Raw genomic sequence first — 6,762 nt, forward strand, 5'->3', positions numbered from 1 at the left:
TTTAGAGAAAACTGATTCAGAGAATGGATGAATAGCAATCTCTCTCTCTCTCTCTCTCTCTCTCTCTCTCTCTCTCTCTCTCTCTCTCTCTTTCTTTATTGCAGATATAAACAAATTGCCTTAGTTTACACCTTTGGCTGTCTTACTGGGATATAACTTTTTTTTTTTTGCTTTTTGTCAGAATTTATGGAGTCATTATGACTTCGGATGACTTGGCAATAAAGTTATATACGACAGTTCTGCAATAAGGCACAATAACACTAATAAATTGTAATAAATTCACCCGTTCAATATGCAAAATTTTTCAGGCTGTTTAGGGCCAGGGGAGAATAATCTAAAAATAAAAGATCGATTGCTTAGGTGTACCCACAATGCTCTCTCTCTCTCTCTCTCTCTCTCTCTCTCTCTCTATATCTCTATATATATATATATATATATATATATATATATATATATATATATATATATGAATATATATATATATATGAACATATATAAATGTATATATATAATTTATATATGTGTATATATATATATATATATATATATATATATATATATATATATATATATATATATATGAGTATATATATATATATATATATATATATATATATATGCGTACATGTTATATTGTCATTAAACTTTGTAATTATCCCGTATATTTCACAAGAGCAAGACGTGACTGTGTCTTTCCATATACTGATATAGAATCTTCTATAGAGTATTGTCTATAATTAGGGGAACTGTCTTTCCGGGTGTGTATTACACCCAAGTGTACTTTTAGGTATCTGTCTCAACAGAAATACTTATATAAACAAACAATCTCGAAGTTGAATTAAGTTGAAAAAATCAAAAAGCTCCCGAAGTCTTGCACACCTTTCTAAATGACAGTTAATTGAACTGAATTGAAGTGAATTGATTCCTTTATTCCGGCTATAAGCCATATACATCAAATAAAATTTTTACATAAACATATCTTTACAAAAGATTTTACAGAGAATATTGCACAAATATTCATACCTTTATCAAGTATAATTTCACATTTATTAAAAACCCCTTTTTTTAAGTCTTAGTAAAACACATAATATAAAATAATTATCATAAACTAGGTATCTGATTGTTTACTTGTACGACCCACTAAAAATGACATGACTCCATTTAAAAAAAATTTTTTGACCCTATACAAAAAGTTCAATTAAACATTGCTTTAAGAAGACCATTATTTGTCTCACTTAGCCGAATGGACATCTACGTCTCAGTGGAATACAGTATTGTGTTAAGTGTCATCTTCACCTCATTTCGATCATTTATTGACGGGATTTAAATCGTTTGCTACTTCTCCCTTTTATCTTGCGTTTCCTTTTATATTATTTTAATACAGAATAAACTTTATTGTTAATTTACAATGCTTCTTTTAACTCATTTCTCACTGAAGACTAATTTTCATAAATCAATAAAATTTCATATGCGTATATATATACTGTATATATGACATTTTATTAATCAATATATATATATATATATATATATATATATATATATATATATATATATATATATATATTTATATATATATATATGATATATATATATATATATATTTTATTAATTGATATTTTATTAATTTTTATATATATATATATATATATATATATATATATATATATATATATATATATATATATATATATATATATATATAAAACATGCTATATATATATATATATATAAACCTGCTATGTATTTCTCTCGCATCGCCTTTTTCCCGAATTTTTCCGTCTATTTTCCGTTACGATCTTATATTACATGTGCTTAAATGTCTATTTTCCTATATAAAATGTTTGCTAAATCTAATATTATTTCGAAAATAACCGTCAAAATAATTTCTAAATCTTATTATTATAATTTCTATTTCTACGAATTTTAGCAACTATGTGAAGCATTTTCCTGATTACGCCTGTGTTTAAGAATTAATATACCAGCGCACCAAAGAGTTTTGTTTTTCCTGCAATATATTCCTTCTGTCTCCAGCACCAGAGATTGCGCTCTCTCTCTCTTTCTCTCTCTCTCTTACTGAACCTCTTCTTCTCCTCTCTTCTTTTACATTCCACCCCTCCCCCCCATGTTGTCTCCCCACAGCCCCCAAACTCCCTTACCTCCGCACCAAGCTCTCGCCATGCTCAGGTTTAGGCAGGTGGTTTATAGCGCATGCGCTGACGATTATAGCGATGATTATAGTGATGGTTATAGCGATGATTAAAGCCCACTTTCAACACATTAGTTGATGATTTGCAACACTTGATGGTATGGGGTGGGACACACACCGCCGGTCGTCGGTGCCTCTCTCTCTCTCTCTCTCTCTCTCTCTCTCTCTCTCTCTCTCTCTCTCTCGGAGCAAGAAGGTCTTATGCCACTCGCAGTTTATGACCGTGTGGTTAAAGGTTAGTTATGGGCATATAATCACTATGTATTGACGCCCCATGCATTTTCTATATCGGTTGATCTTAGTCAATTGGGAGTAAAGGAGTGGGGATGGGGTGGGTGAGGGAGGGAGGGAGGGAGAGGGAGAGAGGGAGTAAGGGAGGGAAGAATGGAAGGGGGGAGGGGGAAGGAGGCCACGAAAGAAGGGAGGACCAAGGAGGTGGACGAGGAAATAAATAGAATGAAGTGGTGAGAGGAGGAGCTGCAAGAGATGAGAGAGAGAGAGAGAGAGAGAGAGAGAGAGAGAGAGGAAGTATGTAGAGTTTGTAAAATGGAAAGGTTAGAGAGATAGGAAGTATGTAGGATTTGTAAAATGGAAAGGTTGGAGAGAGGAAGAGAGAGAGAGAGAGAGAGAGAGAGAGAGAGAGAGAGAGAGAGAGGAATAAATAAATGAAGAAAGTAAGGTAACAGAAAAGGAAAATAGAGGCTTATGCAACGACGAAAATAATTATAGAAAATAAAAGCAGAACATTGCAAAAGTAAGAATAAATCATCGTAAGGCAAATAAGCTCCATTTTCCAAAAAGAAAGCTCAAAAAAAAAATAATTATTACATACGTACAACAAATAATCATCTACAACATCGACGAGTAATAACCACAACCCCTCAAAAATGCTTTGTATTAGTCAACTTCATAATATAGAAACTTCTATACCAGCAAACTTCGCTAGCCTGAAAACTTCTATTTAACCTGACCCGTACCGCGAAGTTGCACTGAGAGATTTGGACCAATATCCTGCATTAACGAACCATAATACTTCTGGATTCTGAAGCGAGGTCTACTCTAACCCATTTTACCGCTTGGAAATTCGCTTTACCGGCGTATAACAACCGTAATGACTAAACGAGGCTAAGTTTCTCGTTTGTTTTGTCTCGTTGTTTATTTACTCCCCAGAAAGGAAGTTATCTCTACGCCTCAGTTTTCTAGGAAATGTTTGTCACGTTGGTGAAGACAAACACAAGTAAAAGAAAAAAAAATTGCGCCGAAGTTTCTTCGGCGCAATCGAGTTTTCTGTACAGCGTATAATCAAGGCCACCGAAAATAGAGCTACCTATCGGTGGTCTCGGTATAATGCTGTATGAGCCGCGGCCCATGAAACTTTTACCACTGCCCGGTGGTGGCCTATCCTATATCGTTGCCAGAAGCACGATTATGTCTAACTTTAACCTTAAATAAAATAAAAACTACTGAGGGTTGCAATTTGGTATGTTTGATGATCGGAGGGTGCGTGATCAACATACCAATTTGCAGCCCTCTAGCCTCAGTAGTTTTTGAGATCTGAGGGAGGACAGAAAAAGTGCGGACGGACAGACCAAGCCGGCACAACAGTTTTCTTTTGCAGAAAACTAAAAATGGAAAGTCTTTATAAGATTTTTAAAAGGAAATAGCAAGAATTAAGAAGGAATAGAGCCAATAGAACAGAAAGCAAAGAATTGAAACTTGCATCTAAATTCGTAAGAAAAGTTTCAAAAACCCAGCAAACAAATAAAGAATATTAAGACTGAAAAGTGCAAGAATCTATTAAAACTGATATCAGACTTTTCTAGCGGTATAAACAGAGTCACGCATGCGCTAAAGATGTTGAGATTTCAAGCATACGATAACAGAATGAGGGGCTGATCTTAGACCTTGAAATGGGTTCGTTGGGAACAGAGAAAGCAGAGTTTTCTTTTTTCTCTCCTTCTTTAAGTAGCAGGGACCAATTGGTACATGCACAGGTGAACGTTAATCAACCAAAGTCCGTAGAAACACGAGAAACAGAAATGGGAGATAAAAAAGAATGAGCATTAATCTTTGATGATTGCCTCATAAGGTGGGCTTTTTCACTGTCGATGAAATGACACATTTTCCTTCAGTCTCTTTACTCCTCTACATTAATTCGCCTAGCCTGTTTCTAAATTTAAATAGTTTATTTTCTGATTTATTTTCTTGAGATCGAGCTCAAGATCCAGATTCTCTTGACTGTGGTCTAGCTCTTCTTACATTGGGTGCATTCACTATGCCAGTTATATAAAATAAACTACATCCGCTTTTATTCGATCTCCCATAAGTTTTTCCGAATGATCCTTCGTCTATTCCTATTATAATGTGGACAATGTTGTTGATGCCGATGGTCAAAAGCTCGAGGGAGGCTGTGATACTACTTGATAGCGCCTTGCACCATTGCCTATATTTTTCTGACTTATAAATTTTTCATGGAGGCAGCATTTATAATATTTATATAAAAGATTGCAGCATCCGTTTGTAGAGTTGACGTTCATTATTTATTGGCATCTTCGCTCTGTTGATCATTGTTTTCACTTAAGGGCATTCTATTTTGTGAAGTTTAGCTTGCTAGCCCCTGGGTAATATTAGAGTTGATTAATAAATTGCTGATTATTTTTATAAATCAGACGGAGGATGGACATTATTCAGTAAACTGTTTATCAGAATATCAGCAAAAAAAGCAACTGTTTCACTGAACTGTTGGTATGGGGACCAAACACTGATATTACTATTTCTCTCGACTGGGAAGGTTTACCTGAGGAAAAATTCGCCCAATTAATACGCCAAAATACTATGTACAAGAGTTGTTTTGTTAACAATAATTCTCAGATTCTTAAAATCTAAATTACTAAGAGTTCGCAATCCATTCAAGAGATGAAGGTGCTTCACATTTTCAACTGTATCATCCATACCTGTTACAGAAGTTAAGAGAAAGGTGATTTTTCTTAAAAATAAGCTAAAATCTTGAACTGATGAGGAAACAAGATGGTCGAAATAGAACAAAATAATACAGATAAAAACTTATTCGTCGTTCCAACGTAATGATATATCCAACGAAATAAAAAGAAAAAAGACCTAAGGGAGAATGTAAGACTTGATTAATCTAAAAGCCTTGAAAATAATAAGACGAAAAAAAGAATAAACGATAACAGAAACTCCGACCGGAACTTCCGTTTCTAGGAGAAATCTCGACAGCAGCTTCAAACCAGGCTTATAACGCATCTAAGAAAGTCACATTAGCCCTTGCTAGTACTCGACAAGCCTGAGGAGTCTGGTCGCAGAGCCTAACTGAGAAAAATCCTAGCAAAAAAATACGATGACATCAGTAAATGCTTTATGAATCAATCATTTTCATTATATGAAAGTGATATACTCGTACAATGAAACAAGAACTACCACGGACTATCCCATGACTCACGAGATATGCGATTAAAGTCATGCACAAACACCATCCAAATGTTTTAACATTTAAAACGCTTAGCGAAAGGAATGCCCAAAACAAAGGAAAAAATAGCTGACAAAGAAACAAATTATATTTTTAAAGTAATCTGAAACCAAAGACAAAACCATTGAACGTCTCTCACTTCCATCCCTAAAAGAGTAGTTTTTGACGTAAGCAGAATGAGTCTTTGGACGAAAGGAAAACAAGCAACATAACAGTGGATTTTGCACAAACAGGGAAAATAGATTTATAGAACCATTAGAACTGATTTTACGGAAAACAGTTGAAGTCGGACACAAGGAAACGGGTCAGGCAGGAGAAGGAAGCTACAACAATTGCACAAAACGTATTGTCCAGCAAGCAGGAAACCAAACAAAATCCAGTTTAAAAGGTTTGGCACAGAAGAAGAAGAAGAAGAAGAAGAAGAAGAAGAAGAAGAAGAAGAAGAAGAAGAAGAAGAAGAAGAGATGGTCCTCCAACAAAAAAAAAAAAATTTTCTTGTTCTCAGTACAAGACAGTCATACTTCCCTTCAGCAAAGCATCAAAACTAGATTTCCGAAATGAGTAACTCGATTTCGAAAGTATTCTGCAGTAAAACAAAATTGAGTAAACGGCAAATTATCAATACCTTAGGTAAACAAGGTCTGGGTAACTTTATAACGCTTATTGGTGCAAGGCTAGTTAGGTAGGTGGAAGACTACCTCCGTCACACATATTATAGAGATCAGGTGCGTGTTCTACTTACACGTGAGTGCCAGTTGACACACGAGTGCCGCTTACAAGTGAATATCACTTTCATGAATTGCTACTTTGCATGTTGGTGTCTCTCTTGCATGTGAGTGTCATTTGCAAGCGAATATCACTTTCATTTAGTGCTACTGCACATTTATGTCTCTCTTGCACGTGAGTGCCACTTACAAATGAATATCACTTACATTTAGTGCTACTTTGCATGTTCATGTCTCTCTTGCACGTGAGTTCCACCTACAAATGAACATCATTTTCATTTAGTGTCACTGCATGCTCATGTCTCTCTTGCATGTGACAGCCGCTTACAAGTGAATGCCAT

Source organism: Macrobrachium rosenbergii, chromosome 8 (assembly GCF_040412425.1).
Source record: "Macrobrachium rosenbergii isolate ZJJX-2024 chromosome 8, ASM4041242v1, whole genome shotgun sequence".
Taxonomy (NCBI): Eukaryota; Metazoa; Arthropoda; class Malacostraca; order Decapoda; family Palaemonidae; genus Macrobrachium; species Macrobrachium rosenbergii.